Source organism: Anser brachyrhynchus, assembly GCF_964034855.1.
Source record: "Anser brachyrhynchus genome assembly, chromosome: 2".
Classification (NCBI taxonomy): Eukaryota; Metazoa; Chordata; class Aves; order Anseriformes; family Anatidae; genus Anser; species Anser brachyrhynchus.
Genome location: NC_137695.1, coordinates 107,113,894 through 107,136,024, shown reverse-complemented (window position 1 = coordinate 107,136,024; position 22,131 = coordinate 107,113,894). Strand labels below are relative to the sequence as shown.

The window sequence follows — 22,131 nt, the reverse complement described above, 5'->3', positions numbered from 1 at the left end:
ATACATCTCATTCAGCTTTCCTTTCCTTTCCTTTCCTTTCCTTTCCTTTCCTTTCCTTTCCTTTCCTTTCCTTTCCTTTCCTTTCCTTTCCTTTCCTTTCCTTTCCTTTCCTTTCCTTTCCTTTCCTTCCCTTCCCTTCCCTTCCCTTCCCTTCCCTTCCCTTCCCTTCCCTTCCCTTCCCTTCCCTTCCCTTCCCTTCCCTTCCCTTCCCTTCCCTTCCCTTCCCTTCCCTTCCCTTCCCTTCCCTTCCCTTCCCTTCCCTTCCCTTCCCTTCCCTTCCCTTCCCTTCCCTTCCCTTCCCTTCCCTTCCCTTCCCTTCCCTTCCCTTCCCTTCCCTTCCCTTCCCTTCCCTTCCCTTCCCTTCCCTTCCCTTCCCTTCCCTTCCCTTCCCTTCCCTTCCCTTCCCTTCCCTTCCCTTCCCTTCCCTTCCCTTCCCTTCCCTTCCCTTCCCTTCCCTTCCCTTCCCTTCCCTTCCCTTCCCTTCCCTTCCCTTCCCTTCCCTTCCCTTCCCTTCCCTTCCCTTCCCTTCCCTTCCCTTCCCTTCCCTTCCCTTCCCTTCCCTTCCCTTCCCTTCCCTTCCCTTCCCTTCCCTTCCCTTCCCTTCCCTTCCCTTCCCTTCCCTTCCCTTCCCTTCCCTTCCCTTCCCCTTCCCTTCCCCTTCCCTTCCCCTTCCCCTTCCCTTCCCCTTCCCTTCCCCTTCCCTTCCCCTTCCCTTCCCCTTCCCTTCCCCTTCCCTTCCCCTTCCCTTCCCCTTCCCTTCCCCTTCCCTTCCCCTTCCCTTCCCCTTCCCTTCCCCTTCCCTTCCCCTTCCCTTCCCCTTCCCTTCCCCTTCCCTTCCCCTTCCCTTCCCCTTCCCTTCCCCTTCCCTTCCCCTTCCCTTCCCCTTCCCTTCCCCTTCCCTTCCCCTTCCCTTCCCCTTCCCTTCCCCTTCCCTTCCCCTTCCCTTCCCTTCCCCTCCCTTCCCCTCCCTTCCCTTCCCTTCCCCTCCCTTCCCCTCCCTTCCCCTCTCCCCTTCCCCTCTCCCCTTCCCCTCTCCTCTTCCCCTCTCCTCTTCCTTTCCTTTTTAGTGAAACTTGTAAGTAATCTTTAAGCTTTAATGGAAGTAAAGAATGGTAATGGGGCCACCATTGAAATATTAGCTGAGAAATGCAAGACTTGAGGGGAGATTTAACTCTTACAGAACAAACATGCAATTTTTATGTTTGCTCAGTTCTTTCCTGCAGAGACTTCCTGAAGCAACTGAAAAAAAATTCTTACAAATTAAAAACTGTTATTCTTTCTTGTTTCAGTATTTCCATACTCTGTTATTTTAAAAAGTAGCATCCTGCCTTGATTTGTCATCTTTTTGGAAAAAAAAAAAAAAGAAGAAAAAAAAAAGTATAACCAAAGCAAATAATACTTCCCTGGATTTACAGACTCCCTTAAAACCTAATCTTTATTTGGCTTTGCTTTTTCTGTGGACCTGGGTAAAATATAGACTACACTAAGAAGAGTCTGTTTATGTGATACCTCAGAGACTTCCTTGATGTGTGTGAAAATGATCTCTGTGCCAAGGATACACAAACCTATGCGGAGATGAAATAAGCAGGAAAAAAAAAAAGTTGAGTGATTTAAACTCAGCGAGGAAGAGTGATGTGCATAGGAACATTAGCTTGTGCCTTGAATGCTACAGAGAGATGCAATGCAATTTAACCTCTTGCCATTGATCCTTCACTGCTTGGTGAATCTGTCAGCTGGGAAAGATGGAATAAATCTGATACGAAATTCACAATGCACTCAAATGTGCACGGAAAACACACTTTATGGAAATACATGTATCTAGCCTTATTTATATATATATTTTTATTCCTGCATACAACTCATCCTGCTGAATTCAAAATACCTCCTGTGAGTAAAGCTATATATACGTGTGTGCACATCTGCAGAATCCAGACTTACGTGCTGACTTTGTTCTACAGAACCTAGCTAGTATTTCTAAACGTGTCCTGCTTGTGTTGTTTCTTCCTTTTTTTTTTTTTTTTTTAAACAGAAAATCATAATCTATTATTTATATTCTGTGAGGTATTATATTTGCATTCCCCCACCACACATTTTATTGACTGCAGTGATTGCTTCAAGGAGAGTGTATGCTCCCTTATTTTTCAGCAGAGCTTGGCTTGGATGGAGCATCTGGTTTTCAGTGCAGCCGTGCTTCTTACCCAGTTTTCCAGCTGAGCCGAGTGAGGTGTAAGAAAGTTAAAAGTTAGGCCCAATATCATGGAACAGGTTGAAGGTTCAAAGAGGATTAAAGCCATGGGCAATTAGATCCTGGAATTGTTTGACTAAGCCTCATTTAACAAAATGAATCTGAGATCCTTCAAACTGAGGGCAATCTGAAATACAGATTTGAGCACAGGTCTGAGTGGCTTTGATTAGATTTCTGTAAGAGCATCTAAGCCAGAAGACTCCTCTCCCTGCTCTGAATGGGGATGACTTCTCAGTATCCAGTTCAAACATGCCACTTCTGCGGGCGCTAGGTTTTACTTTACACCCAAAATACCCATGGGAATAAAGTAAATGTAAACTTTAGCTTGCCTTTTCTTGGGGCTTCTTGGCAGAGAGTTCAGAAGGGAATTCTTCCTGGAGGATTGTTCTCACCGGCCTCTCTAATTTACAGGGTTAACAGGTTGCATTAACCCTTTGTGGAGTGTACAGTGTCTTCACATTTGCTGGTGGGGTGTTTCACTAGGATAATGTTGGTGTCCTTTTACATGGCAAAACCAGAACTCTGCTCAATAAGAAAGACCGACAGAATTAAATAGCAGTTAAACCAGCAGGATTCTGCTGACATACTTTTTCCAATTAAATTTAGTAAAATGTAAGAAAAAAATCTCTACCTTTAAAAAGCATATAAAGATCAAAGCCGCCTTACAGTAAGATTCACTTTATGGATTAATCCTCTTAAGATTTTAGAGTCATTAAACATCCTTTGCATCCTTTGTAGTAAAAATACAATTTTCTGATATAATCCATGGAAGCGTTTGCAACATCTTAGTTTTGAAACCAGAATGTTTTATTTGCTTCCTCTCTAGTCTCATCTGAAATTTGCAGAGGTGTCTATGGTCTTTGCCTCTGTGGTAGTAGCTGTTCTCCCAGCTGCAGACTTTGCTGTCACAAATGCTATACAAGCAATGAGGTATGCTGCCATACGCTCCATAAACACTACAAAAAAAGTATGGTACGGTGCCCTCCAGTAGTTGTCATCTCTTGCTGGATGCCTGCATGTGCACATAACACGACAGCATGCTCTTCAGTTCTCGAATGAACCCTCGTTCATGGGTTCGTTTTCGTCGCATGTGTTTATTTGTAGGAGTGAGGCCTCCTAAGGAGCTTGCTAGCAATTCCTTTTGGCTTTTGTTGAATAGCGAAACATTTGCAACAAATGAACTTTTATTCTTGGAAAACATATACTTTGCCATCTTCAGTCTGTCCTATTCTTGCATTGTACGCTCCTGTGACTCTATAGGGAAGATGTCTTTGTGGTTGGTCGAAAAGAATATTAATAAATGAATGAGCTATAAATAAACAAAGGAAGACCGCTGAAAGAGGAGTGAAGCTGTTTAAATGAGTAGGACACCAAAGTAGCATAATTGTTTCCGGGAATAAGCCCTTATTACAAAATACTTAACTTTTTCCACATTTCAACTTCTGGATATAATTGTCCTTTAACACAAATTTTAGTTCAGAATACAGCATGAACTCATGTGGTTTCATCTAAAGTGCTGTGGATTTCGTTTGCTTCATGATTTTTCTTTTTGCAAATTGTTATTTATTACCATATGGACACTATAGAAATACATTTTAAATGTATTTATTCAAACTATTCAAACTTAAATTAAAAAATGGAAAATTCATCCTAGCACAGCCTATCACTGTAGCTTCACAGTCTTGATCATGTTGAATCAATGTATGGTGGATTTTTTTTTTTTAAATGAATTTAGGTGGCTGTCTTAAAGCAATTCTGAATGAAGTTAGTCAATCTGAAATATTAATGATTATATAATTGAACCTGCATGTCCTAACTTCAGAAAAATTTTTGGCATGAAATGCAGAAAACCAACTTTATGTATTACATCTTTCACTTATATATACTGTACCACATAAGAAAAATCAATTCTGTCCATATTAATTTGGCCTGCGGAAGGCCTCAGTTTGGCAGCATACTTAATCTAATTTGCCAGCTTTATAACATACTGAGTTCAGTTATATTTTTTTTGTTAGTACATATTAGGCTAGGATGCCAATTTATTAGGAAGAACACAAAAGTATTGGACTACAATGGACTTTCTGAGTCACTAAGAAGTGCATATTGCAATTAGTTATTACGGATTTGGGGTCAGAGTCAGGATATAGCTTCTCTATTCTTTGGAAAAAAATATTTTAGTTCCCCTATAAAATAGTTTAGTTTATTTTTAGCTTAATATATGATTATTTTACAGCTTATGCTGATCTTATACTGATCTTGTCTTGCAGTTTAATTAATTTCTATCATTATTGGCATTGAAGTTCCCTGTTAGTTTTTACTGATAACATTTACATCTGCTTTCAACCTCCTTTCTGTAGGGTATACAAATCAAATTGTCTTAGCCTCATCCATCCTAGCAATCCACACCTGTTTCAATATGTGTTTTCATGCATGACTAGGACTATATGGTATTACAGAGGTGGTTTCATAAAAAGTGTTGTATAATGAAGTCTGTGTTTCTGCTGGATAGGGAAATAATTTTGCCTCCATATACATTTAGGGCCACATTTTTCTTTCGCAGTGACATCATAGGTGTGGTTTTTGGTCCTCCTGTTAATGATTGACTCGTCCTTTCTTCTGCTCCTCATCAAACTAAGGAGACCCCAGCCTATGGCAAAAAATCTTATGCTTGGCACTGCTGAATGCTAATGTCATCTGGTTCATCTCAATGTCCAGTCAGAAAAACAGGGAATTGCCTCCTGTCTCCTGCCACTAAAACCTGCCAGCAGTCTCAATAGTACTGGTGAGTATCCACCAGTACTGAAGAGGATCCACCATTACAATCACTGGCAACTTCTAGCTTCATATCAAGCCACACATTATTTATGACATACACATATTGCAGACAGTGCACATAACACACTGTTTAGGTACACCACTCCTTGACACTCCAGCTGTCCTCTTGATTAATGGGTCATTCTGACATTGCTTTTTACACCAAAGGCATAAAGGAAAATTTATAGTTTCTTGAAGGACTCTGAGACAACCTCCCCTCTCAACCAATTGTTTTGTTGTCAGCACATCCCTCCCTGTAGATAGTTTCTTACCATCTTACAATTGTTGAATTCAATTCCCATTTTATACAGCATAGTCTTTTCCCATATGACACTGTATAAAGAACTTTAATGAAGTCCAGATATATTAAAAGTGGTTCATTTCTCTTGTTTGAAAATCTATTATTCTCAAACATTCAATCTTTGGTAAGCCCATCTTACTTTATACCCCCAAATTTCCATTTTCTTCCATGTCTTCAATTTCTTTCTTACCTTCTAAGTGTGTGCTAAAACCTTGGATGAGGTTTTGTAGTTCAAAAGTCTTTAATTATCTAGATCATTTTCTCTTTTGACAAGGTATTCCGTCTGGTATTTGCCAACCATATAGACTCAGTATGTCTTATTTTGAATTATATGGCAAATAGGATCAAAAACCAAAGTACTCACCGAATCCCAAAGTAAAATAATACACCCAACCTGGAACCATGAAAAGACAAGCTGGACTTAGGAGGGGACTTAGAGAGGCTCACATTATAAGATATTTCTGTAATAACCAATATGAAGACATACATACTTTAACTATCTAAACCTAATAACTATCTAAACCTGGGCAAACCTCATATGATAAAGAAAACAAAGACAGAAGAAAGACACTGATTGCAGAACCTGAGAGATGACATTCTTTAGCAAGCTTCTTGCTGATATAAATGCAATTGTGTTCGCTGAAATTCAGAAAGTGCTCATCTAACCTGAGTAATTGTTAGCTGTGCAGCCCCAAGATCTGTATGTCCTCTTCTATGTTCTCGTAATATTCCCACCCTATTTTTAACTCATTGGCCGGTTTCAACCAAACTGGAAAAGTCAGTAGTAATCAGAAAGCTTTTACCTCCCTGGAATTTTGAAGAGATGGAGGAGAGAGAGATGTCAGCATTGTTGCTTAGGGAAAAGTCAGAATACTTACATCGGTACCACAGATAAAGATATCTTGAAAATCCAGTGATGAGCAGAGTTTAAAGTGAACCTTGCATTGGACAATGTGGGTCTTGTATTGTACAAGGAGGAATCCAAATATCGGATTATGTATTACTACTCTTTCTGTCCATGAAACAACTAGTTTAAAACTGGTAATTGAGCCTGACTTTTGCATTTACCTTCGGGCACTCTCTACATTGTACAGATACCTCCTGTCAAGTGACCATCCTTGAGAAAGGCTCTATTCAGGGTCATGGGATTGCAGACTTCAGCCCAGTAAGTGTCCCAAGGTTTTCTTGATAATAAGACAAGGTTTTCCAGATGGTAGCTGAGCTAAGATTAAAAAATAAAATAAAAAAAATCTTCTAATGGCCTTCAGCTCTCAGGTTCTTTCTGCCTTTGTTTGATGTTGTCTGGAACATTCATCTGGATAATGTAATTCTGCTGTTCTTCCATGCACAGCTATGCAGTAGAACAATTGTCTCAGGAATAAACAAAATCATGTATGTCTTTGTTTTTAACAGCTGTCAGGTTATACCTCCATGCTTCAGTGGTCATATTAACAACAGGTTATGTGGTTAAATTGTCTCATTTCTATTGCTTCACGGTTATAATATGCCAAACACTTAGGGGAAAAAAAGCCAACACATTTTTTTTTCTTTGTTGCAATTGTGAGACAGGATTTTTCTTTTCCTATTCATCCTGGAAAAGAATATTTTTTCCACTCCTGTTGGCTATGCCTATGGCATTTACTCTTAAGCATTTAATATCTTCTTTTCTTATGTAGCATGCCACGTCTCAAGTTATCAGACATTTGGCAGAAGTGTGAGTCTGTAAAATCTTCCCATAAGCTTCTTATCTTCTCATTCCTGTTTTTTTTTTTTTTCATTTGTTCTTGGCTTAAATTTTTCCTTATTGTAGACAAATACTCCATAATAACTGTGATTTGTGGCTAGGAGGTCTCTGCCATTAATTTTGAATGAAAAAGGCTGTACAACTGTTTTTCTGATTGGAGGTAGGAACTTAACGGAATGATCGAGTTAGCCAAGAGGATGCTTGGAGAATGGGTTTAGATAAATGGCCTGAGGGAATGGGATTGAATTCATTAGCTTCAAATTCAATAGTATAGTACTAGTTACTATTACAAATTTGGGGCAGTATATTTAAACAAGAACTACACAAACAGGGTAGGAAGAACTGGCTAGACAGCAGTTCTTGCAGAAGAAGTAACTAAGGATTGTTTTGTATCATGATTTGTATAGAGAGTCACAATTGCCACATTTTTTCAAAAAAGATTTCATACTTTTGTTTTTAAACTAGTTTTTGCCTGGAAGAAGTGTGAAGAAAATTCCTGCTCTGTTCCAAAAGAGTTAAGACTCAGCTAGAGTACTGTGTTTGCTTTTGGGCCTTTCACCTAAACAAAAAAGATAGAATTTCAGGAAAAAAAAAAAAGACCAAATTGAAAAACAAACCAAACAAAAAACCCAACACTGAAATATATGAGTTACAAAAAAAGTTGGAAAAACTGCGATTATTTAGCTTAAAGAAATGGAAGCTGAGAAGAGATGTGACTACCATTTTCAGGTATTTAACACTAGCTCTGAGAAGAAAGGAATACATTTTTCTACAAGTCTCTGTTGAATAGGGGCAAGCTATGAAGAGTTTAAAACTGAAGCAACAAAGATAGAGGCTAGATAATAGAAAAAACTTTCTAACAGAAAGGATAGTGAAGTGATGGAATTAATTGCCTTGGGAGCACTAGAATAAAGTCTGGATCAAGAATAGACAAATATCAGTCAGGAGTGACATGGAGAGGGTCTCAGAGACAGAAGGTGAACCTGATTATCACCTGAGGTTCCTTTCAGGCCTGCCAGTCACTGTGGCTTAGCTGTCTTATAAAATACTGGTTTTAACATAACCCTCTATTACTGCACTGAAATATGTACTTCTAGAGTTAAATAGGTATTTTAAGATCACAGCTGGTTTAGTTAAATATGCATCATTTCTAGGTTAAATGTTGTTGAGTTCAGAGAAAAAATACTATCATGAAAAACATGAAATGAGCCAAATTAAGAATGCGTATCAATGTTGAAGCATGCGTAACAATTGTGTGGCATCTTCTGCCTGATTTGCAGATGACATATAGTGTTTGTAACTTGGTTTACAGATCGAGGCATTGTTTTCAGATTTTTGAGCAGCTGAATGAAGTTCCATTGAAGAGTACTCTTGGTTTCCCCAAGACTGCAAGCAGGACTCAGGACTAGCAATCCTTTTATTGCTGATAGCCATATTAAACAAAAGAGTTGATAGAAAAATCTTCTAATATTTACTATATTTACATTTTATTCAAGGACTTCTATCTAGCTCAAAAATTAATAATAACCTTCAGGAAAGTATTTTATCCCTACGTCAGACAGGGTGATATTGCAAAAGAAAAGAAAGTAGAGTCTAGCTTTGACCTTGAGATCCAGATGAAATTTCTCTCTCTGATATATTTCTGTTCTGTCCCAGTTAGACCAATGTTTAGAGAAACACTGCTACATTGTATTCGCTTCCTTTATTTGATGACTCCTAAAAGTCATCAGGAATAATTGCTTACATTGCTTCTGTCTGATGAGGATGTGGCTCAAAATTTATATTTATTAACAGAAATGAAAATGAAATGAAAATAAAACAGGAATACTGTAGAACAGCTACACAAATGCACTATTATTCCTACACACTATTAACAGCTGAAAAAGCACTGCTCTCACTGTGTTAGGTTTTCAGTGGCTGTAGATATTTTTTCACTCTTACGAGATTTGCCATTCACTGTCTTGCACTCAAACAAAAGTCTCTGGGTTTGAGTTGCCTCTGACTTTCCCTGCTGTCTGTTTGAAGTAACCTTGTTGGAAGCTGTGGAGTTCTGGCTAAAAAAAAACACACAATATTTGAACATAGCTATGGCAGAGCTGGATTCTGAAATTTCGTGTGTAAGTGAAACTGATTTCAGTTCATAAAACATCAAAGAAGTTGAAAAGAGATAGGCAGAGGAACACTGCTTGCTTCTGAATATGAGTAACTGCTTTTGGAGCTCATATGCCATTTGACAGTGTACAATTGTTGGAAAGGAGAGTGTGTTAGTGGATGATTTGTTTATATTGGTTTTAGTGGAAAAGCATTTGTTTATGTTCACTATAAACTCTGGAAGAACTTTGGCTGTAGTAATCAGCCAGACCAATAGTGGGTTGCCAGGTCATGGTAGAACAATTTTATAAAGCTGCCTAGTATGAGAATTGCCCTTTCCATCTTTCCGTTCTCCTCCCAGACCAGGATATATGGTATTTCTCTCACAGTCCCTTATAGATTTTTTCACTCTTTCTGGGTTATTTCTGTGCTGAGGAACATTGCAGGCCCTGCCAACACCTCTGTAAGTTATTTCATCCTGTTGTGCTGTCTTCTTGACATCTCATGACACGTTCATTCAGTAAATCCTTTGATCCTCTTTCACCCTCTCTTTATAGTGATGTATCTATTAAGACTTCCTAAGGCACTTTTTTTTTTCCCTAGTAAAAAAGACTGTAACCCCTTTTCTACTGGATTCAGCAGTTTTGTTTCTGCAGGGCTGAAACTGTCAGCACATAGTGCAGGCACAACCAGAAGGACATGCCACGAACTGCCCAAATCCACCAGCTGGGATTCCAGAGGAACAGTGGTGATTTGGGCTTGTGGGATGCACTGCAGGAGAAAGTCCGACACACATTTAGCATAACGCACGACCTGCTGGTATGTTTGGCAAGGACTTCCCAGGCTTGGGTGGGAAGGCTCTCTGTTCAGAGGTGTTGGACCCACTGCCAATAGGTTGCTCTATGTACAGGCTGGACATCGTTGTGGGGAGGATTATCTTTCTCCAGAGGTCCTAAAAAGTACTGTTATGAAAGGATTGCTGATGATCTGAGCTGGGGTTTAGGGAAGCAGGTAGAAGCAGAGTGGAGATTCAGGGCTGGGGGAGGGCAGAGAGTGTAGTTTCTAGAAGAAAGTCTATAAAACAGACAGCAAAGTTATGAGCAAAAGCAAAGCTTTGAGTGAATGCCTTTAAGAGAAATGCATGCAAGCTGGTATGGGTGTTTTTTAACAGTACTTATGGGTTTACCATACCTGTTAACTTTAGTACAAAGTAGCAGCTGAAATGATTTATATCCAGATGTTTGTGATTAGAGAGGGAACCCTTGGGCTGAAGGGTGGGGTGAGTTTGTGCACACCACTGGATTGTAGTAAGATGGAAAGTAGTTTTGGAGTCTTAGGAGAATCAGGATTGGTCACAGGGTGGGTGACTTCCCATTGTGGGGATTATTAATTTTTCAGAGAAGGCATATCTCAGTTTTGAGATGTGATGTGAATAGAGGCCTACAGCTGACTTAGGCTTTAGACACGTAAGGGGCTGGGAGACACAGGGAAGACAGAGTATCATGAGTCTGAGTGAAGGGTGCTCGTCTGCCTATAAAATTAATTGTTTGCTTGTTACTGAAGCACCATTTCTACGGAAAAATATGATGTTTTCACCTCATTCTTTTGAAATCTGCTACTACATCCTTGACTCATGCCCGGACCTTCTTGCCTGTGAGAATCACTGAATGACGTAAAACATGCAAACATGTGCTCCTGGCCATTAGGTCAAGGCTCCTCGTGACATACCAGTGCTCTGCCTGTTGCTGTCATGTGCTTAGCTCTCCCACAGCCTGTGGTGGTTTCATGCTGATAGGCAGCTCATCTCCACCACATTGTTCTCTGTATTGGGTGCACATGGCAAGGTTTTGGTAGCAGGGGGGCTGCAGGGGTGGTCTCTGTGAGCAGAGCCCAGCAGCTGCCCCATGTCAGATCAGAGCCAGCTCCAGGCGGCTCCAAAAGGGACCTGCTGCTGGCCAGAGCTGAGCCAGTGAGCGATGCTGGTTGGGCCTCTGGGAGAGCAGATTGAAGAAAGGGGGAAAAAAAAGCCTACTGCACAACAGCAGCTGGGAGAGAGGAGTGAGAAGCAGCCCTGCAGACCCCAAGGTGAGTGCAGCAGGAGGGCAGGAGGTGCTCCAGGCACGCAGCAGCAGTTCCCCTGCGGCCTGTGGAGAGGCCCCTGGTGGAGCCACTGGATCTGGCCTGAAGGAGGCTGCCAAAGGGCCATCTTTTTTCTGCATTTCCTTACACTTCGGACATAGCTTAACCACCATGCCTTGCAAAAAAAGCAGATCTGTCAGTCTGCAGCTATTCTGGATATAGAAACCTGAGCAAGGCTGCTCAGTGAGAGGCTGGATGCCACTGGAAGCAGACCTCTATCACAGATTCCTTGGCTTTAAGCATGTTTCAGCTTTGACTTTAATGACGTTGCTGTCCCCTGTGATCCTTGCTGTCCACTAGCAGCTGGTTGCAAGGAGGACACTATGGGATACTGTGAAGATACCACACTGATATTTTCTTGTAGTCTTCCTTGATATAACACATCAGGCAGCAGGGCTGAGGGAGCACACCTGCCCTGCCTGTCAAGCCTAGCTGTTTCGTTCTAAGTGGCATCATCTAGAAAGGTCTGGATAATTGGCAAGTGGAAATCCAACTGCCGCACTGTAATTTAAAAAAAAAAAAAAACAAAAAAAAAAACACAACAAACCTTTGCCCTCCATTTATTCTGTGTTTTGTTTGTCTTGTTATAAACCTGGATGATGAGCTCTTCCTGAATATCAAGGAAATACTTTCTTATCCTACGGTTGGAGGTTTTCCTGTTTTCCTGTTCATTTTGTTCTTCACTGGGGTGCCTGGTTATCATTTTATACAAATTGGCACTGGTTAAAAAGAGAGGAAACTTCAGTATCAGTCAAGTAGGTGGACCAGGATTGTTAATTTAAACTTTGCTGTTGTGATACTTGACAGTCCACCTCTTCTTATTTCCTGTCACCAATGTGAAGGTTTTTGAAATTCCCTTCTCCCTGACAGGAACTATACTATCAATATGTAAGGAACCAGGGTTTTTATGTATTTTCAAGCGTTGCAGTTGGAACAGCTGAGTCATAAATATTCTTGAAAATCTCACCCTGTTTGGAGACAGCATTGCAAAACATGGCTGAAAAGTGAAATGGTATTTCCAAAATGATCGACCTTTTGCAGACAAAGATTCGTTTAAGCAGTGTTATACTTGTATCAACAAGCAAAACCACCTTTTGTTGTGCAACAGCACAAACACTTCTTTTCGTGGTCCTAATTATGTAGATGGCATTTCCTTTGAAATGGTCTCATGCAAGCACTTAGGAAGAAAAAGAAGAGCTTGCCTCTGTGACTGAACTTGTTCTCCTTGACAAATGTGCACCTGATTCTTACTCTCAAGTTCTGATGAAGCCTTTTGTTGTCATCAAACCCTTGACCTTCTGCCCCAGCAAGGGAGGCAAAGTGTGCATTCAGTGATCATGGTGAAGATGAATGTGTTGGAAAGTTTTGATTACTGATTTCCTATTTTAAGTCCAGATTGTGCTTTGTTGGCTCTTCTGGGTTATTTCTCTCACAGTAAGGGACAAAGATTTAAGGGGTGCCTGTTTAGTTTTCCTTTTCCTTTAACAATATAGAATGTCAGCTTGGCCTAAGTAGGTGCACATGTCACCAGCCCCATGGCACTGTACTGAATAAAAAACCCAACCATCATCCTTCCTACAAATACTTGAATATTTAAGTGGACTTAAGGGAAGGGAAACAATAAATGAAATACTTCTAGAATATGAAACTGGTCTGCTATTGGCTCATGTAAAGTTTAGAAATAAAAACATCTTTAAAAGTCTACTCTTCAATTTTTAATGTTTAATTTTAACCTTAGCACTGTTAGGGGATTCCCATTTCTAGGTATTTTCCTTGTGTACATGACAGCTTTGTAGCAAAAGGCCAATTATATGTCATCTTAAATCCCATTATTATTCCCACTAATCCAATTAGCTTTTCATTAGATGTCTTAATCTAAATATATCACATTCTGAATTCAATTACCTTAAGTCTTTTCCCCTCCCACTGTAAGGTATTCTTGTATTTTAAATGCCTCTGCTCTTGTCTACACGATAAGCTTGCAGAGGCAAGTACTATTCATTGTTCTGTATTTAAGGTATTACCATGCTATTATACCCAATACCTTTTAACTTGTTGTTTATTAAAATGATCTGTATTAAAATAATGATTTAGAATAATGCTGTGTACTTACATGGAAAACACTTTGAAGCTAGGACTTAGCGCTCAAAAGTTGGAAAGTACTTTACTCTGCATATAGTCTATATGCAGTACTTGTTCACCAAAAACCTCGTCCAGTGAAAAAAAAAATAAGTCTGTGGCTTGCTTTAATGGAATCAAGACTATTTGAAATCTTGAAGTTGTGCACGCACTTACATGCTTGCTGAGTTAAGTGTCAAGGATTTACCTGCATCTTAGTTGTAAGAGTGTCAATATCCAGTCCTAACCTATGGTCTGATGATGTTGTGGCCTTGTGCCTGAGGTCTGTCTCACAACGCTGAGTAGTCTAGCTGAAACTAGCACATTACTTAGGTTGTCAGTACTTAGGGGATGAGTCGCTGATGGTCCCAATCCTGTCAACACTTCTGTATGTGTTTAATTTGGGATTACTGGTGAATTTACAATGAAGTGCATATGCAGGAGCTGGAAGGATTAGATGTCTTCATTTGTAGCTACTAAGAGAGATTTTTTAATATACCTATTGTACTTTATTATTATCATTTTCAGTAATCAAGATGTTTACTACAATCAGCAAACATTTGCTGAAACTAGGACACTACTTTTGAGCAGTAACCAAAATTCTTGCAAGTGTTGGTACTATTTATTTTTTCTACAACCAACATATTTCAAGAACCCCTGTCATACCAAATGTTTCACCTCGAGCTAGTGCACCAGGCTGAACCTCAGATGCATAATTTTAGAGACAGTGGACGTGTACTTCCCATGAGCTATTATTTTCCCACTTAAACATGAAACATTCTTGGTAACAGGAATTTCTGGAAGAAATTCTTTACTATGAGGGTGGTGAAGCCCTGGCACAGGCTGCCCAGAGAAGCTGTGGATGCCCCATCCCTGGAGGTGTTCAAGGCCAGGCTGGATGGGGTTTTGGGCAACCTGGCCTGGTGGGAGGTGTCCCTGCCCATGGCAGGGGGTTGGGACTGGGTGGTCTTTAAGGTCCCCTCCAGCCAAAATCATTCTGTGATGCTGTGATTCTGTGAACAGCCCTTAGACAATCCTGATGCAGTTTGATTAGCTTGGTAAGTGCCCTTATTTACCTAATACTTTCTGATTGCTGACCTTCTTTGTAGATAAACAATGGAGATTAAATTTAGAGGTGTTAATGCTTTGAACTTGTTAGGTTGAATGCGGGATTTTGTGCTATTGTTTTTGCATGTTTATTATTATTTTGACAGATGTCGCCACATACTCTTTCACCTACTTTCTGTCTTGTAAAGCCACCTTTATCAGATGAAGCTGTCTTCACACGGCACCCACTCTTCAGAAACCTGGAGAAGCCTATTGCTGAGAAATCTCTTGAATTCATCGCATGACATTATTTCCACTCTACCTTTCTAAAAGTTTTTTTTTTTTTTTTTTTTTTTTTTTCCAAAATAAGAGCAGTTTGTGGTTAATATTTTGTTAAACACAGTCCTCCAGCTTTTGCAGATTGTGATTTTGGGCAGTATTTTCCCCTATTGTGTTTCCTCTCCAGTTGCTGCAACTGAGTCTGAGTAATTCAACCTCTTGTCATGGGTTATGTCCTTCACTGCCAGAATGAGTGGTGATGACATGAGGATTGTGGTACATGATTAAGTGGGGTGTGTGATGATCATTATGAATTATAAAAAAAAAAAAAAAAAAGGGGTGGGGGTGGGGGAAGCACAACTGGCTTTGATGGAGGCTGCTAATGTGTTGTGTTGGGAGATTTGCATAGAAGTCCTATTGGTTTGGGCTTTATTTGGTCTGAAAAGAGAATAAATTATGTTGGCTTTTCTTCTTTCTCTCTCTCTCTCTCTTTCTCTTTTTTTTTTTTTTTTTAATGCTCTGTGGTGCCGTTCAGATCACTGGTAAGTTCTGAAGCTCACCCTCTGGCAGAGGATCTTTGTAGGGAAGCTGGGGTCTGACATGGTTTGGTTCCTACCATTGGTATGTACCTTGGACTGATGGGAGCGAAGGGAGCACTGGGGCGCCTGTGCCTTCAGCTGCTCACCTGCAGCCCAGTCCTGCCATGACAGCTCACAGCTGCTCTGCTGTGTGCTGTGGTTTCCACCTACCTGGAATGGTTGGGCTCAGCTAGTAAAGACAGAGGTGTTTTTTCACAAATGGGAGCTATGGAGAGCCTGTGTGGCTTACTGAAAAGTTTTCCTGTGCTTCATTCTTTTGGCTTTGACTAAAATTATTATTACTTTTTTTTTTCTCTACAAAAAAATCACTTACAGAGCTTTCTTTTTGTTTGTTTGTTTCTCTGCCTCTTCTTGTCCTGAAAGTGTACTCAGTGAAACCTACTAGATTGACAATGGCAGAGAACAAAGTTCTGAGCAGGGATTGTGTGTCTGAACATCTCAGGAGACAGGCAAGGAGGTTCAGGTGAATAGGCTTAGTCTGAGGGCAGTACAGGACAGCCGCGAGTACATCCTGCTGTACGGATGAATTGGCCCAGGTCTGTGCCATCTTGGTGATACGCTTCACAAAGCAGACCTGTCCAAAATGTGGTTTTGTTGTTACTTGAGAACTCTGTTACAAAGCAGACTTGAATTTTCAGACTGGAATCTCCCTTGTTCTCAGCTGATGTTTCTGTTGACCATTTCTGAATCACCCAACTCACCACTAATAAATCAATGGACGCTGCACTAAAAGGTGTTGATTTTGGCAATCAAGATGTTTTAAAAACAAAAGGGATGTTCGTAAAAGGTGCCCCATCATGTCTTGTCAAGAATGACTTGGAAGCATTGGTGGGAGTTACCTACAGTTTCTTCAAAGCAGATCCATGTGGTGATCCACACCACACCTTTTAAACATCCTTAGCTTTGCTCAAACATTTGCACCGTGGAGGGAGAATTTTGGGGCTATTTTAAAGTTTACCTAATATTTTCTGTTGGAAAAGTCTACTTACCAAATCACCAAAGCTGGCTGTTTGCTTGCTTCAGGCTGATCAGGCTGATCCAGGCATTACTGTCTTATAAATATATATATTATATAAATTATATATAAAAATATAATGAAGGGATGTTTTGAAGTGTTTTCTGAACTTTGAGTTTTACGTGTTCTCATATAATCCCTTCCGAAAGATCCGAAGTCAATGTAATTTTTGATTTTTGGTGTGTTTCTGCTTTTTTTTTTTTTTTAGAGGTGATGCAGCGTGTAACAGGTGAGGAGAGCCTCCATCTCAGTCCAGCCTCCTGCTGTGGGGCTGCTGAGCAGAGAGAGCTCACAGGGGTCTGAGCACTGCTCGATGTGCTCTCTTTGTTTTCTAAATACACCATATCAAATGTTTACTGCAGTGCTCAGTGCATAAGATGTGGCTAAATGCACTCTGGCCCTCTGTCCATTACCCTTCCATGATATGTTATCACCTCTGGTAAATACATTATATCCCAAGTTAGGGGGAACGTCTTGTCATTTTAATATTAGCAGATGGATGTTGAGAGGCTTTCTAGAACAACGAAGACATTTCTTTATTCTTCAAAATCTTTATTATTTATTTTCAGTGTGTCCTTACTGATACATTGATATATTTTTGTAGCCATATTGTGAAATTTATTATTAAAAATATGGAAAAGAAGCCCTCTGATAAAAGTTAGCTTTGTGATTTGGGCATCTAAAATGTTCTTTAAAATGTATCACAGGTCAGGTTAATTGCATTACTAATGCTTACCCTGGACATGTTGTTTGTCACAGTAGTAACTCGTGCTGCTGGACAGTTAAATCCTTGAAAAAATGGAGTGACCTCTTTTCATTGGGTCATATATATTACCTTTATAAGAAAAAGCATCATTGTTTGTTAAAAGTTGAAGTTAAAAGTGAGAAAATTGCACATGCATCAAAGAAACTTTTCAAGTGGGGGAAGATCTTAGGAGTGTCATAGCACATTTACAGTAAAATCAGTTAAATATGAAGTCTTTTTAACCATACCAAGGCAAAATATGGTATCCAACAAAAAGGCATTTGTCTGAAACCTCCACCGTGCACAACAAGAAGTAAGAGCTGTGGTGTAAGTGTTTATGAAGCAATCTTGGAGAAGAGCTGTGCTGAGCATGTAGAGGGCAAGTTGGTATGGCTGAGCTGGAGCAATTGGTTGGGCTTTCCATCTTCTGCCAAACTCTGTGTTTTTCTGGTTTAAGTATTAAATGTGAAGCTCTTAATTTCAGAGTAGTTCTTCGCTTATTATATGCAAGACCCTTTCTTCTGCCACACTTTGCAGAGCAGTAGCGTAACAGAGAACAAGTTTTCTCTGTGGGGTACAAAACAAAGAAGACATAAAGTCCTAGCTATTTTCTTGTTTTGTTTTGTTTATTTTTACCCATTTTGCTAGGTTGCCCCCAAAGTCTAGTAAGGGTAGGTACCCTATGAAACCCATGCCCCAAGAAAAAATCATTTTATTTGGATGCAGTTCCTCTGTATGCTGGAGCAAACCCTCAGCTCTCTTTTATAAACCACATAAAAAATACAAAACCCAAACCCTCAAACAACCCCCCCCCAAAAAAACAATAAATATATGTTTTCCTTCTCAGAACAGCGTCTGTTATTTAGCAACATCTGAATTTCCATAAATAATCCCAGATTTCCCCTGTGCAAAGATGTAAACGACTGTTGTGCACTCAAGGCTCCCCCAGTTTCGCTGCCTTTCTGTGTGAGGAGAGTGGGAGAGGAGGCGCCGGGGGGTCTGTAATGGGGTCCGCACTGGGGTAGGGGTGGGTTGGGGTACGGGTGGCTGCTGGGCTCCCGACGGGTGGTAAAACTCTTTGGCCTTCTGGACGCCGTCCACCAGATGGGACTTTTGAGATTGCTGGGTGTTTTGAGCAGCTAGACTGCTATGTGTACTGGTGATCCTGCCCGGCTTGGCTCTGGGCTGGGGAAGGTAATGCTGGGGTGGGGACAGGGACGGGGACAGGGATGGAGACTGTAGGATGCCACCCTCCCTCTGACTGGAAACATGAGGCTGATGGCTCTGGTGGGGTCCACCACAAAGCTGCTCAGGACTGGAGGCCTCCCACCAGCCCAATCTCTGGGTTTCTTTAATTTACTATTTCTGCAGGAGGAGGCAGAGGGGAAACTAAAACCTCTTGGGGTAATTATTATTTGTTGCTTAATTACTAGTATTTTTTAATGGCACAAATAGAAATGAGAGGCACCAGCTGCTTCATAAACCCATGAAGTTCACAAAATCCTGCTTTGTGATGCCTGCTGTAATGACACTTTATTCTTAACACATGAACTTACCACGTGAGAAACAATTTTCTTTAAGGTTTGTTTGTTCCTCTTGTCAGAATATATTCAATTTTTTTTTTTTCTGCTGGGCTAAAATTACCAGCAAATTAAACCATGCTTTCAGCCAGCTTAATCCCCCACCCTCCCCATTAACATTTTATTAAACTGTAAAATGTCAAGATGGTTAAATTTCTTCAACAATTCAGTAAACAGGGACACCGCTTTTTCTGTTAGGGTCTTGGAATGGCTATTTAACACATCTTACACATATATGAAAAAATCAGTTTAGCTGGATCAACATGCCATTTCACAGTAAAGTTTTTTCTTCTTTGCATTGACCTTGTCCTATGGTTATTTCTCTTCCATTCTGCCATATGTGATTGGTCCAGACGTTTTTTCTATGCTTTGAAAATCTTGCAAAAATCACCTCCGCTATTAGTCTATTAGTTCCTCCGCTATTAGTTCCAACATAATTCCTTGATTCTTCAGTGGGTCTGTTGCATGCTGACAGCTCTGCTGGGTCTCTCTTTGGAGCTGAAATACCGATCTTACCTCTTACTGCCACTGAGGGTGAGTTATCATGCACTGAATACACAGGGAAAATCTTGTTGTTGGAGCCCCAGCCCTGTGTAGGGGAAATGTGTACAGACAGTGACACTAGCTTTGCATCCTGACGCGGTAGAGCAATGTCATCCTGCTGTCACCTGCTGAAGTTGATTTGATTTGAATTCAACATAATCTCAGAAATGCTTTTACGCTGCTGCTTGGATATTTTTGTACCACATTAAAAGAACTTCGCATACTGACTCCTTATTGTTTCTTTTCCTTTGCAGTTTCATGACAATGAAGTAATTGACTGCGATAAGCAAAAAGAAAGCAAGAATAATTTAAACGCAGAAGTTTATCCCCTTTGAATACTCTCTATCTGCTTTTAAAACTGTGGTATCCATACATAAATTAAATAACAATTATAAATCCATGTAAATTAAAGTTACCCAAACTCAGCAAGGAAGTTTTGACTTTCTGTACTAGCCTTTGTTCTTGCCAATGTGACTGACTGCTCAGGAAAACTAATTATTTTGCACTGCTACCTGGGATGCATCTGTGAATAGGACCCCCTAGTCTCCTGTAAGCCAGAGTAGCTTTTTATCTTCTGGGTCCTGCTGCTTCTCTAAATATTTCTCTTTAATTTGAAGAACTTGTTTTCCTAGAAGAAGAGATTTCTGGGGATGGCACCAGGAGTTACTGGTGTTCAGATGCACTCTGAGCTCCTGCAGTGTGCAAGAGTCCATGACCAGCAGCAGTGGCTGAGAGCTCCCTGATGCTGTGAGTTAGGATGGGAGATAAAGATTATGAATGCCTTCCCTTCTGTAAGGCACTGAGCATCAATACTTCCTATCATGAGTGTGGTGGAAAGCTCACCAAGAAGCAATACACTAAGAAACATATTGTACCTCTGAAAAAAAAAAAGATATATCGTTAAAAATAATATTTTAAAACATCATCTACCTTCATTTTTGCTTGATTCCTGCCTTTTTCCCCTGCCTTCAGCCCAAGAAGTGAATATGATCTTAAATGTGATCACTGTTTATCTTTAAGAAGACCTGCGGGTTCAGGCTGCGCATTTGGATTTTTGCATGACATCACTTGCTGAGATTCTGGTGTGCCTTATCAAATTATGAAATGAAATTCAAGGTTTTGGCTTGGCCATGTGAATAGCTGAATGGCATGAGATCTAACCATCAGGGAGATTACCCTTTTCCCCTCCATGATGGTGCTGCTGTGGGAACTGGCAGAGATGACAAAGCAAGCATCCTCTCCACAGAGGGGAAGTCTTCTAGATGTTTGTGATCTTTCCCCCCCTAGATTTATCACCTTCATGGTGCACTTCAAAGTTTTTTCTTTCTCAGGGCCCTGCAGAGGAGGGTGGCTTGCTGTTGGCCTTCAGACTGGGAACTGTACCCTACCCAGGGCTTTCTTCTTGAGTGTCTTGGTCGTCCATGGTGGTGAAAGGCATGACACTTTTTTGTGATGCAAAAGGTGTATTGGTGCAGTCTGCATCAAACATCCAGTGTCCAGTGTCTAAAGCAGCAGGGTGGTAGAGGCAGCTAACGTGTGCTCCTGAACAACTGATGTGTACACATGTACGTGTGCTGGCATCTTCCTCCGAATGTCCTGCAAATGGGGGATGAATCAGAGTTGTACAAATATACAATTTTGGGGTGATTCTTGGTCGAGAAAGTTCCCTATTAGAGGGAAAGAGAAAAGAGAAGTGGAGAGCAGCCCATGCTCACCCTGGCATTGCTAGTTTTTCCAGATGGCTGAGCTTCGGTGAGCTGTGGTGGCTGACCAGTTTGCTAAAAGGTAAATTCCAGCACATGCACTGGTACAGGATAAATGCTCATATCAGCATATGAGCATATCAGCATGATATCAGCAGCCTGTACATTATAAGAGTTTGAGCACTCATCTACCTCTGCTGCTGGCAGTGGCGGGGCTCTCGTGTAGTGCATCCCATCAGGGCACCAAACGTGCCCCAGTCATGTGCTAGCACTGGTGCTACCTTGGGGCACAAAAGCTGCCCACGAGCTCTCACTGTGCAGCCAGTGCCATCACCTGTGCCTCTTAGGGCACAGGTACGGGAGTAAAAGCCCCTGGAGCTGGAGGGCAGTAAGGGATTGTGTTAAGGAAGGGTCATGGCACGGCTGGCAGGGAGGAGCTGTAATGCAGAAGGAAGGGATGGAGGTGGATTATAGCACTGAACCACACGGAGCTCAAGTCCTCCAGCACAGGCGTGGCTGTAGCGAAGATGTATCTTAATCTTTGTCCAATACTAGAGCCCACCCAGAATAGGCTCCTTCATGAGGTTTGAAAATGTTCTGCCGCTTTGAAGGAAAAAAATGAAAAAGAAAAAAAATGAAGAAAATGTTCCACCCATGAATGAAAAAAGCGCTGTTCCTCTCAAACAGTTCTTCTTCTTACACGGCATATATGCTATTAATTTATGCTTATTGAGGGAAAATATTTGCATATTTTGCTATGTAAACAAATGCCGAGATTGTATGATAGCAGTTCTTCTTGTAGCCATGACTTTCCAATTGAAAACTGAAATTGTGGTAATCTTTCTGGGAGAACCTTTTCTGAAAAGCCTCACATTTATATTTTCTTTTCCATGCCTTCCCCACAACAAAGCCACATGGACTTGATATGCTCAAATTCAGCCCAGATTTTGGTTTTTCTAGCATTTACATGAATTTTGTGCTTGTGAGCTTCATTCACACAGCTGAAGAGCCTTGAGGAGGGATGGAGGGATACACCCATCGACTGTTCAGCTACTGAACACCTGAACAGATAATAATTTATGGCATTTAGGTTGGAAACATTATGATACTCATGCAATCTATTGCGCTTATATAGCTAAACTCCTACTGTTTCTGCACCCTGTATAAC

The 22,131-nt window shown here is 40.8% G+C and overlaps 1 long non-coding RNA gene across 1 annotated transcript; it reads right to left on the bottom strand.

The window, feature by feature from the left end:
* Positions 1-1,046: 1,046 nt before the first annotated feature.
* On the bottom strand, positions 1,047-6,219 carry LOC308190567. The gene is made up of 3 exons (XR_013947329.1): positions 6,164-6,219; positions 5,725-5,754; positions 1,047-3,201 (listed from the first exon to the last, which is right to left on the bottom strand). It is a non-coding gene; the product is annotated as an uncharacterized lncRNA (long non-coding RNA).
* Positions 6,220-22,131: the final 15,912 nt, after the last annotated feature.